Below are 12998 nucleotides of genomic sequence, written 5' to 3' on the forward strand. Positions count from 1 at the left end.
ACAGCATACTGCAGCCTCGACCTCACAGGCTCAAGCGATCCTCCCACTTCAGCCTCCTGAGTAGCTGGGACCACAGGTATGCACTTCACAACTGGATAATTTTTAAATTTTTGTAGAGATGAAGTCTCCCTGCTTTTCCTAGGTTGGTCTTGAACTCCTGGCCTCACACTACTCTCCTGCCATAGCCTATCAAAGTGTTGGGATTACAGGCATGAGCCACTGTGCCTGGCCTATGTATGCATTTCTTTATTTTTTTTCCAAGATAGAGTCTTGCTTTGCCACCCAGGCTGGAGTGCAATGGTGTGATCTTGGATCACTGCAGCGTCCGCCTCCTGGGTTCAAGCAGTTCTGCCTCAGCCTCCCAAGTAGCTGGGATTACAGATACCCACCACCACACCCAGCTAATTTTTGTATTTTTTGTAGAGATGGGGTTTCACCATGTTGACCAGGCTGGTCTTGAACTCCTGACCTTTGATCCACCCTCCTCAGCCTCCCAAAGTGCTGGAATTACAGGCATGAGCCACTGCACCCAGCCTGGGGACCCCTGCTTTATAGTATAGGCTTTTTTACTTTTGTTTTTTTCCTTTTTGTGGGAGAGAGAGGACTGTTAGAAGCTGTGGTGAAGACTGGTTATAAATAATTACATACTTTGCAAGAGATTCCAGGGCAAAGAATCCTATTTACCTGCTGGGTAAAAGATAGGGTTTAAGGCCTGGTGCAGTGGCTCATGCCTATAATCCCAGCCCTTTGGGAGGCTGAGGCAGGTGGATCACTTAAGGTCAGGAGTTTAAGAGTAGCCTGGCCAACATGGTAAGTAAAACTCCATCTCTATCAAAAATTAAAAAATTAGTTGGGCATGGTGGCGGCACCTGTAGTCTCAGCTACTCTGGAGGCTGAGGCAGGAGAATCGCTTGAACCCAGGAGGCGGAGGTTATGGTGAGCTGAGATTGTGCCACTGTACTACAGCCTGGGCAACAAGAGCAAAACTCTGTCACCAAAAAAAAAGACAGGATTTAGAGCTGAGTTAGCAGGATAGGAATAGGACAGATGTGTGAAAACGGCTATGGGCACTTAAATACCTTTCCCTTCTTGGCCTTAGGTAACCAGAAAGAGAATTGTTGTGATATCAAATAAATTTTGACATCCCATAGTGTTTTAGTTCATCAGCACTTACCCTTTCTATGGACAGGTTATATCCATGGAACAGCAGATAACTTTGTGGTTCTTCTCTCAGCCAAGTGTGGGTGTAGGGGAATTCAGCCTTGTCCATCAGCTGCTAGAGGCCTGACCCTGCCCTTAACAGCTGTGGAGAATAAAAGTATCAGCTTGTTTAGCTTCTGGCATGCAGGGCACAAGCAGTTGAGCTGCATGGAATTGGATCTCATAGTTGAGTTTCTTGGCACCCTAGCAACCTTATTCTTTTCTTGATTGTCTGTATAGACTTTGTCTTGGTGGCCTGTTATGGGCCTTCTAATTTATTTGAGATTTTTATTTATTTTTACTTTTATTTTTTTTAAGATGGGGTTTCACCGTGATGGCCAGGCTGGTCTTGAATTCCTGACCTCAGGTGTGAGCCACCGCGCCTGGCCTTATTTGAGATTTTTAAATTTTTATTTTATTTTTTCTTTTTTTAAATAATAGAAATGGAGTCTCACTGTGTTGCCTGAGCTGGGTTTGAACTCCTGGACTCAGATGATCCTCCCTATCTTGGCCTCCCAAAGTGTTGGGATTACAGGCATGAGCCACTGTGCCAGGACAGATTCTTTTATTTATTCTTAAATAAATAAATTCAAGTGGATTCTCCTGCCTCAGCCTCCCGAGTAGCTGGGATTACAGGCATGCATCACCACACCCAGCTAATTTTTGTATTTTTTAGTAGGGACAGCGTTTCACCATATTGGCCAGGCTCATCTTAATCTGTTGACCTCAAGTGATCCTCTCACCTCAGCCTCCTAAAGTTCTGGGATTACAGGTGTGAGCCACCATACCCAGCCTTGGCCTCAAATTCTTAATCTAAGTTAATTTTGTCTTCCGCAGGTATGAATAAATGAATTTCCTCTGCAGAAAAGGTTGAGAATATTGAGTATTTTCTTAGTAGAAAAAGCAGGAATACAGATTAGAAATTAAACAATTATAAAATAGAAGTGGTCGTAGAAACATACCAGTATAGAACCTATGGGTGTATCTGAAAGTCTGAGAAGTTAGGTGAGATCTGGTCTAGACCAGATCTTTGTCATTAGGCACAAGCTTTGCAGGTGATGGCAACAGTAATTATGCTCTTGTATAGAAGAGGAAGCCAAGTTGGGGACTATTATTTATCCGTGACTGAACAGTTAGCCTTGCAACATAGCATAATAGTTAAGAGCACACACTGTAGAGCCAGATGTCCTGGGTTTGAATACTACCTTCACCACTTATTGTTACTCTGTATATCTTAGTTTCCTCTCTGTAAAATGGGAGTAGTAGTAATGTATACTCTATAGGGTTGGAAAGATTAGTAACTTAATACTATACATATAAAGTGCTTAGAATGGTGTCTAAGTATTTTAGTAAATGGTGTGTGTTTTCTGCTATTATTATTATCATTACTTACTGGTTTTAGACTTTGGGAATGAGTGGACATATACAGATAAGGACCTTGGACCCATCCTTACCAGTTTAAGATAGACCCTGCACCACTGGTCTTGTGACTGAGTGAACAACATCTCTAGGCATTTCTTGATGAAGACTTGCTTCTTCAACATAAATTGTGTATCCTGTTTTTAGTAGTTGTGTATCCTTAGCCCATTATGTAATTCATTTCATCTGAGCTAGTTTGGTTTGGAAAAAAAAATTAATATTTCTGTTCCTGGAATGTAAATTTGTTTCTTTGTCAGCATCCTGGTTTTAGAACTGCCTTCTAATCAACGCTTTGTGATGCTATCTTGAATATATGCAGTGTATGTATGTAGTTTGGGATTTAATTATCTGTTCAAAATTTTATTAAACAGCTATTGAAATCTTCTCTCAGTATGTTGTCAGCAAGTGTTCTTTAACTTTTCAGAATGATAAAATGTGTTCTTGCTTTTCATTTAGGGTATATTACATACTTCTTAGAAAAGTTTTACCTGACAATGTTTTTTGTATGCCTTAAAGTTGGATGGATTTGTGCTTATATAAGCTTTAACAGAAATGGTGGTGGTTGTTAAGTCAGCCATTTTCAGTTAAGTCTGTATTGAGATCACTTGAAAATGCTGCTGTTTGACTGCGGAATCTTATCTTGAAAACAATCCTTAAAAACAATAGCAGTTAGGCAGGGCGTGGTGGCTCATGCCTGTTATCCCAGTACTTTGGGAGGCCAAGGTAGGAGGGTCACCTCAGCCCAGGAGTTTGAGACCAGCCCAGGCAAATATGGGGAAACCCTTTCTCTACCCAAAAAAAGAAAAAACACCCCAAAACCAAAACTTTTTAGGGAGTAAAAACTTTTTTCTAAAAATATTTCTCGTATAGAGAATATCTTTGTAGTTTAATGAAGTTGGTTTATTCTGTAGGAGACTTTCTTTTCTCATTATATTTAGATAATTTTTTCACTTTAATCTGTTAATAGGAAGCTTTATACTGTATTTTGCTGATTTTTTTTCCTAAAGAAGTTAAAAATGTAGCAGTAGTTCTTTACCTGCATAAAATCTATCACATCTTTAATTCACTTTGAATGAGGTGAGATGAATACGGGGTTCCAAATTTGGTTGGATAGATTGAAGTAAACCTGGTACTTCCTGCTCCTCAAGAACCTGAGATATGTATGTTTGAGTTTTTACTGGATTATTTTTAGAATCTTTTGCTCTTGTCTGTTTCTATTCTGAGAATTCTCTTGGAAGCTGTTCCAGAGTAGTGGAACTCTTGGGGGTGGAAAGTGACAGAGGATAGAACACAAGTGTACACTGAATTCCTATGGTCTGGCAACTGGGTACTTGTTGTAGAAGCATTCCTGTTTGCTGCACACAGCTCTATTTCCCAGAAAAGGAGGACATAGAATTTCCTCATGACAGTATGTTGTTGAAGATGTTGATTTTTACAGTCTAGTTTCCATGTCTTAGTCATTTTTACAGTTCAGTGGTGGTAACAATTTTTAAGGGTCTTGAAGAATATTTTGGTAACTTATGCTTTTACCTTGATTAATGGATTCACAATTATCAGAAGTTTTTTTTGAGACGGAGTCTTGCCTTTCTCCATCACCCAGGCTGGAGTGTAGGGGTGCGATCTCAGTTCCCTGCAACCAACCTCTGCCTCCTGGGTTCAAGTAATTCTCCTGCCTTAGCCTCCCAAGTAGCTGGGATTACAGGCACATGCTACCACACCCAGCTAATTTTTGTAGTATTAATAGAGACAGGGTTTTACCATGTTGGCCAAGCTGGTCTTGAACTCCGGACCTCAAGTGATCCACCCATCTCAGCCTCCCAAAGTGTTGGGATTACAAGCATGAGCCACCACTCCTGGCCTTATCAGAAGTTTAATGTAAAATTAATATGAGATTTGTCTGTTGAATCATGCAAACTATTAAAAGTTATATTTTCTGAGCCCTGTTTTTCCAGAAGATTTCAGTCACATCCCCCCATCCCCTGTGCTTGCTCTGCAAAACCTGTTTCTTCTCTGGAAATTTTTTTGCTGGACATCTTCAATAGTAAGACATTTTTTATGAATAGGAATTTAGCTATTGTGACATTTCAGTAATATATTGGAGAGGCACAATCGACAGAAGACAAGCTAATCTGAATGTATTTAAGCATGCATTCTTTCATGTCCTTAGGCCCTTATCATTATTTTTATTTTTTGAAGAATGTATTTGCTATTTTTAAGCTAGAGGTCTTTGTAGTAACAATTTATGAATATATAACCCAGAGCAGTAAGTCTTAATTAAAAACTATTTCTAAACAGTATTTAAGCCCTGTAGTTTTCGTGTTTCACAAAGCAATTACTGTGGTTTAGCCATGCAACCGGGGCCATTATTTATAGCCTAATTACATAGTCATTATGGAATATTTTATATTAAGAATTGATGATTGGAAGGAGATACAGTCTTAATGTTGATACTGTGAACATGGACCAGTAACATTTTAAAAGTTTTTGTTATACTAAGGAGTTACAGTTTTCTTCCTTGAGAAGTGAGAATTCATGTACATATACCAAAATGTTTGGTTATAATAGGGAGGCTATAAAGATTAAAAGTCATTTTTCTATAAATCCAAAAATTCATGTCCATTGAACATGGGTTAAGTATATTCCTTTTGTATATGCCGATTTTCATCACCAGATGGCGCTCCTTTAAGGAGAAAGTCTCATTTTGTTATTTCACCTAGAGTATTTTGTTTTTCTTTTTCTTTTTTCTTTTATATGGAGTCTCGTCCTGTTGCCCAGGCTGGAAGTGCAGAGGCAGGATCTTGGCTCACTGCAATTTCCACCTACTGGGTTTCAAACCATTCTTCTGTCTCAGCCTCCTGAGTAGCTGGGATTACAGGTGCCCACCACCACTCCCAGTTAATTTTTGTATTTTTAGGGTTTCACCATGTTGACCAGGCTGGTCTCGAGCTCCTGACCTCATGATCTGCCCGCCTTGGCCTCCCAAAGTGCTGGGATTACAGGCATGAGCCACCACACCTGGCCGATTATTTTCATAAATGGTGTCACTGAAGAATAAATAGGAAAAAGATCAGATATACCTGTCAACAGAACTGGAAATCCATGAGTAAACTACTGACTTCTTAAAAAGGTTTTACTGTAGGAACACCACTAAACCAGTCAGCTTTTGATTATATGCTTAATTCTATTTTATTCTTTTTTTTCTTTCGGCCTCCCAAAGTGCTGGGATTACAGGTGTGAGCCACCACCCCCAGTCTCTTTTCTTAAAATATATTTATTTAAAGAGATAGGGGGCAGGGCATGATGGCTCATACCTGTAATCCCAGCACTTTGGAGGCTGAGGCCTGTGGATCAGGTCAAGAGTTCAAGACCAGCCTGGCCAACATGGTGGAATACCATCTCTACTAAAAATACAAAAAAATTAGCTGGGAGTGGTGACACACGCCTGTAGTCCCAGCTTCTTGGGTGGCTGAGGCAGGAATATCACTTGAACCTGGGAGTTGAAGGTTGCGGGGCCTAGATCATGGCACTGCACTTCAGCCTGGGCAACAGAGTGAGACTCTGTCTTGAAAAAAAAAGAAGAAAAAAAAAAAGAATGCCGGGCACGGTGGCTCAAGCCTGTAATCCCAGCACTTTGGGAGGCCGAGGCGGGTGGATCACGAGGTCAAGAGATCGAGACCATCCTGGTCAACATGGTGAAACCTGGTCTCTACTAAAAATACAAAACATTAGCTGGGCATGGTGGCGCGTGCCTGTAATCCCAGCTACTCAGGAGGCTGAGGCAGGAGAATTGCCTGAACCCGGGAGGCGGAGGTTGCGGTGAGCCGAGATCACGCCATTGCACTCCAGCCTGGGTAAAAAAAGAGAAACCTCGGCCAAACATCTAAAAAAAAAAAAAAAAAAAGATAGGGTCTTGCTGTGTTGCCTAGCCTGGACTTGAGCTGTGGGTTCAAGTGACCTTCCTGCCTTATCCTCCACAGTAACTGTGACTATACAGGTGCACACCATCGTGTCCAGCTTGGATGCTTCACTTTAGATAGTTAAGATGGAATTACAGAGTATTAATGCTGAAGGTGATTTATTTTTATTTTTATTTTTTTAGACGGAGTCTTGCTCTGTTGCCCAGGCTGGAGTGCAGTGGCGGGATCTTGGCTCATTGTCTCCCGCCTCAGCATTCCAAGTATTTGGAACTACTGAGGTGCATCCACCATGCCAGGCTAATTTTTGAATTTTTAGTAGAGGTGGGCTTTCACCATGTTGGCCAGGCTAGTTTTGAACTGCTGACCTCAGGTGATCTGCCAACCTTGGGTGATCTGCCTGCCTCAGCCCCCCAAAGTGTTGGGATCACAGGCATGAACCACCGCACCTGGCCTGAAGGTGATTTTAAAAATAATCAAATGGATCCATTCTCAGATACAAATATGACTTACATTTGTGTAAATTCATCACAGTTTTAAAACAGTGTATTTATGTGCATTTATTCATATCTGAGAGAACGCTCTAAAAATAAATGGAATCATGGCAAAATAATTAACCTTGTTCTCTATAATAGAACCAAAATGATAAACCCAAACCAACAAAATTCTAAAGTTGTTAAACTAAAAAAAGATACAAATTGTGTATTCATACTGAGTGGAGAGGTAGTCAAATACAGTAAAAAGTTTTAAACCAGCGTATTGAGCCTGTGAGAAATTCTAGTTAATTGGTGGTGGTTATAATGTAAAAGGCAGTACAATAATATGTCTGTGCCTTTATTTAGCAATCCAGTTAATAAAGCTATTGAAAAAATAAGTTAATATCATTGCAGCTAACACAGAAAAATGCTTGTCAGACTTTCTCTAGTTAAAATAGGTTTCAGGGACACAATTTTCTTTGGTGCCTGAATTAATATGACTTATGGTTAGTCTCCTCTATTTTAATTTTATGATGCACAGATCCATAGTATGTCGAAATGTTATAATGCCATTTTATTAGCCTGAAATGTGTAAGATTTACAAATAGTGGAATATTGTTCCATGTCTTGGGAATGCTTGTTTTTGGGTGTCTATAACTGACTGTTCTAGAAAACAGAATTCCATGTATTATTAAAATCATTGGCTCTGGACCAGCATGGTGGCTCACTCTTGTAATCTGAACAGTTTGGGAGGCTGAGGCTGGTGGATCACCTTACGTTCGGAGGTTGAGACCAGCCTGGCCAACATGGTGAAACCCCATCTCTACTAAAAATACAAAAAATTAGCCGGGCATGGTCGTGCATGCCTGTAGTTTCAGCTACTCGGGTGGCTGAGGCAGGAGAATCGCTTGAATCTGGGAGGTGGAGGTTGCAGTGAGCTGAGATTGCACTATTCATTGTATTCCAGCCTGGGTGACTGAGTGAGACTCTGTCTCCAAAATAATAATAATAATAATAGGTTCTACATTATTACATAGGAGATGATAGCTCCATGTGTTATTGCATTGAAGACCTTCCAGTGGGACAGATGTGGAGGTGGAAGCCAGTAATATTAATTGATGATCCTGTCCCTGTGTAGGCCTAGACTAATAAATATGTGTGTTTAACTTTTTTTTTTTTTTTTTGAGATGAAGCCTTCCTCTGTTGCCCAGGCAGTGGGATAATCTCAGCCCACTGCAACCTCCGCCTCCCAGATTCAAGCAATTCTTCTGCCTCAGCCCACTGAGTAGCTGGGATTACAGGTGCCTGCCACCATGCCTGGCTAATTTTTGTATTTTTAGTAGAGACAGGGTTTTACCATATTGGCCAGGCTGGTCTTGAACTCCTGACCTCGTGATCCCCCACCTCAGCCTCCCAAAGTGCTAGGATTAAAGGCATGAGCCACTGTGCCCGGCCAGTGTTATTGTTGTTGTTTTTAAATATTTTAGTTTTTTTGAGACAGGTTCTTGCTCTGTCACCCAGGCTGGAGTGCAGTGGTGTGAGCACAGCTCACTGCAGCCTCAACCTCCTGGGCTGAAGCCATCCTCCCATTTCGGCCAAGAGTAGCTGGGATTACGGGTGCATGCTGCCATGCCTGGCTAATTTTTGTGTATTTGTACAGATGGGGTCTTGCCATGTTGCCCATGCAGGTCTTGAACTCCTGGGCTCAAGCAGTCCATGTGCCTCGGCTTCCCAAAGTGTTTGGATTTCAAGTATGAGCTCTCTTGCCTGACTAGTCAGTCTTTTTTTTTTTTTTTCCGTGATGGAGTCTCACTCTGTTGCCCAGGCTGGAGTGCAGTGGCGCAATCTCGGCTCATTGCAACCTCGGGCTCCGCCCCCCTTCAAGTGATTCTCCTGCCTCAGCCCCTGGAATAGCTGGGATTACAGGCACCTGCCACCATGCCCGGATAATTTTTGTACTTTTAGTAGAGACAGGGTTTCACCATCTTGGCCAGGCTGGTCTTGAACTCCTGACCTTCTGATCCACTAGCTTCAGCGTCAGTGCTGGGATTATAGGCATCAGCCACCACGCCCAGCCAGCCAGTCAGTTGTAATTTCTAAAAGTTACTAGTTCCTTTTATTTCATTAAAAAATTTATATATTAAACAGTTGATAAAAGAGGTGGAATTTTATTGTATCGCCCAGGTTGGTCTCGAATTCCAGTCCTCAAATGATCCTCCTGCCTTGGGCTCTCAAAATGCTGGGATTGTAGGAGTGAGCCACCATGCCTGGCCTACTAGCTTCTTAAGCATGTCAATTCAACTGATTTATCAAATATGTCTTACATTGGCAACTACTGAGTGAAGAGAACAAAATGAGTTTCTGGTCTTGTTTATAATATTAAGGTTAGGAAAGCAAGTCAGATAAAGAAGAAATACAGAGGCTGGCACAGTATGTCATGCCTATTATCCTGGCACGTTGGGAGGCTGAGGTGGGCGGATATCCTGAGATTGGGAGTTTTAAGACCAGCCTGACCAACATGCCCAATATGGAGAATCCCTGTTTGCACTAAAAATACAAAATGAGCTGGGTGTGGTGGCCCATGCCTGTAATCCCAGTTACTTAGGAGGCTAAGGTAGGAGAATCGCTTGAACCCTGGAGGTGGAGGTTGTGGCGTGCCATTGTACTCCAGCCTGGTCAACAAGAGTGAAACTCCGTCTAAAAAAAAAAAAGAAATAGAGAATAGATTAGCTAAAATATAAATTGTGAAAGTACTGTAAAACTCAAAGGATAGGCCCGGTGCAGTGGCTCACGCTTATAATCTCAGCACTTTGGGTGGATCACTTAAACTCAGGAGTTTGTGACCAGGCTGGGCAACATGGTGAAACCCTGTCTCTCTTTAAAAAAAAAAAAAAAAAAGAAAAAAAAAATATATATATAAATTAGCTGGACATGGTGGTTGCACATTTGTAGTCCCAACTGCTTGAGAGGCTGAGGTGGGAGGATCACTTAAGCCTGGAAGGTGGATGTTGCAGTGAGCCAAGATCACACCACTGCACTCCAACCTGGTCTTTTTTTTTTTCTTTTTAATTTTTTTTTTTTCTTTTTGAGACAGAGTCTTGCTCTGTCACCCAGGCTGGAGTGCAGTGGCATGATCTTGGCTTACTGAAACCTTTGCCTCCTGGGCTCAAGTGATTCTCGTGCCTCAGCCTCCACAATAGCTAGGATTACAGGCATGTACCATCACTCCCAGCTAATTTTTATATTTTTAGTAGAGACGGAGTTTCACCATATTGATCAGGCTGGTCTTGAACTCCTGCCCTCAGGTGATCTGTCCACCTTGGCCTCCCAAAGCTGGGGTTACAGGCGTGACCCACTGAGGCTGGCCAATTTCTGTGTACTTCTAATACTTCCTTTCATATGTACACATTAAGTTTTTTGGGTGGTTGAACACAGCATCTTCAGCTTTTTCTTGGAGGTGTTTCTTTTTTTTTTTTTGAGATGGAGTTTCGCTTTTGTTACCCAGGCTGGAGTGCAATGGCGCGATCTCGGCTCACTGCAACCTCTGCCTTCTGGGTTCAGGTAATTCTCCTGCCTCAGCCTCCTGAGTAGCTGGGATTACAGGCACGCACCACCATGCCCATCTAATTTTTTGTATTTTTAGTAGAGACGGGGTTTCACCATTTTGACCAGGATGGTCTCGATCTCTTGACCTTGTGATCCACCCACCTCGGCCTCCCAAAGTGCTGGGATTACAGGCGTGAGCCACCACATCCGGCCTCTTGGAGATGTTTCTTTGGTACCCCTTCCTTTTCCTGTGTCAGATTTGGTTGTTCTGTAGGCCTCCTATAATCTTGAACTTTTCACCATCTTTTGGGAAAATTCTTTCTCTTTGGATTCCTTTGTTACCTCCTGGTCCCTTGCAACCACTTAACCTATTTTTCATCTCTATAGTTTTGTCTTTTCCAGAATGCCGTAAAAATGGAATCATACATAATGCAGATTTTAAGTCTGGCTTTTTTCACATACATTTGGGATTCATCCATGTTGTTGTCTTCATCAGTAGCTGATACTTTTTTATTGCTGAGTAATATTCCATTGTATGGGTGTGCCGCATTTTATCTGTCCAGCTGTTGAAGTACGTTTCGGTTATTTCTCATATTGGGGACTTGAATAAAAGTGCTCTGAATATTGAGATGAAATTCTAGAAGTGTGATCTGTGACCATCCCAAGCCGGAAGAGAGGCTAAGAAATTGAGTATTAAGCTTTGTGTCCTTTTTACAAGAGGACGGCAAGGGAGAAATAGTATGTTGTGAATGGGTTTCTGTAGGCAGTTGATAGTGTCAATTGTGCATAGATTCTTGATTGGATTGCACATTTATTTTTGTTTTTGGTTCTAGGAGCTTCCCAAGAGAGGAATTGTTTGCATATGGGAAAACAGTTTGTTTCTGATTGTTGGGTATATTCCCTGTGTGGAGAATTCCATTTTAGAAATTTAACTTTTAAGGCATTGTTACATGTTTTTATGTGTGTCGGGGTGGGGTGGGGGGGTAAAATGTACATAACATAAAGTTTATCATTATAATCATTATTAAGTATATAGTTCTGTGGCATTAAGTACATTTACAAATAGCAAAATTATTGTTGTACAACCATCATTGCCATCCATCTTCTGAACTTTTTTATCCTCCCAAACAAACTCCATACCCGTGACACAGTAACTCCCCATTCTTCCCCTATCCCCAGCTCCTGGTACCTAACATTCTGCTTGTTTCTATGAATTTGACTATTTTAAGTAACTTGTATAAGTAGAGTCATAGAGTATTTGTCCCTCCCCTCCCAACCTCCCCATTGGATGGGGAGTCTCACTCTGTCGCCCAGGCAGGAGTGCAGTGGTGCTACCTTGGCTCACTGCGGCATCCGCCCCCTGGGTTCAAGCAGTTCTCCTGCTTTAGGTTCCTGAGTAGCTGGGATTACAGGCGCATGCCACTGTGCTTGGCTAATTTTTATATTTTTAGTAGAGACAGGGTTTCACCATGTTGTCTAGACTGGTCTTGAACACCTTACCTCGTGATATGCCTGCTTCAGCCTCCAAAGTGCTGGGATTAAGGTGTGAGCCACTGTGCCCTGACCTTATTTGTCCTTTTTTGACTGGTTTATTTCACTTAGCATGTCTTTGAGGTGCATCCATGTGGTAGCATGTGTTAGAATCTTTTCCCTTCTTAAGGCTGAAAAATTTTCCATTGTGTGTATATGTCGCATTTTACTTATCCATTCATTCATTGATGGACGCTTAGGAATCTTCCCCTTTTTGGCTGTTATGAATAATGGCACTTTGAACATGGAAATACAAAGTATCTCTTGGAGACCCTGCTTTGAAGTGTTTTTGGTGCCTACCCAGAAGTGGAATTACTGGATCATATGGTAATTCTGTTTTTGATATTTTTAAGGAACAACCTTACTTTTCATGGTGGCTGCACCATTTTATATTCCCATCAGCAGTACACAAGGGTTGTAGTTTTTGTACATCCTAGCTAATACTTTCTGTATTTTTAAAATTAAAAAAACAATTACAGTGTTACAGCTCTTTTAGAGTTTGCCTAGCAGGCTTCCTGTTCTTTTTCTTTGTTTTTTTTTTTTTTTTCGACGCTCTGGATTGGATTTTTGCTTGTTACCCAGGCTGGAGTGCAATGGCGCCATCTCGGCTCACCACAACCTCCGCCTCCTGGGTTCAGGCAATTCTCCTGCCTCAACCTCCTGAGTAGCTGGGATTACAGGCATGCGCCACCATGCCCAGCTAATGTTTTTGTATTTTTAGTAGAGATGGGGTTTCACCATGTTGACCAGGATGGTCTCGATCTCTTGACCTCGTGATCCACCTGCCTCGGCCTCCCAAAGTGCTGGGATTACAGGCTGGAGCCACCGCGCCCGGCTCCTGTTCTTTACTGAAAAAAACAAACAAACCCACTCTTCTGTCCAAAAAAAAAAAAAAAAAAAAAAAAGTAATCCT

At 41.7% G+C, this 12998-nt stretch overlaps 1 protein-coding gene and 1 pseudogene across 7 annotated transcripts in view; both read left to right on the forward strand.

Annotated features, from left to right (window-relative positions):
* UBAP2 (ubiquitin associated protein 2) overlaps nucleotides 1-12998 on the forward strand; it is a 133207-nt gene that overhangs the window by 12963 nt on the left and 107246 nt on the right. The window lies entirely within an intron of this gene.
* On the forward strand, nucleotides 12562-12604 carry LOC116566188 (annotated as a pseudogene).

The sequence above is a fragment of the Sapajus apella genome, unplaced genomic scaffold (assembly GCF_009761245.1).
Source record: "Sapajus apella isolate SASKATOON/1434 unplaced genomic scaffold, GSC_monkey_1.0 scaffold42, whole genome shotgun sequence".
Lineage (NCBI taxonomy): Eukaryota > Metazoa > Chordata > Mammalia > Primates > Cebidae > Sapajus > Sapajus apella.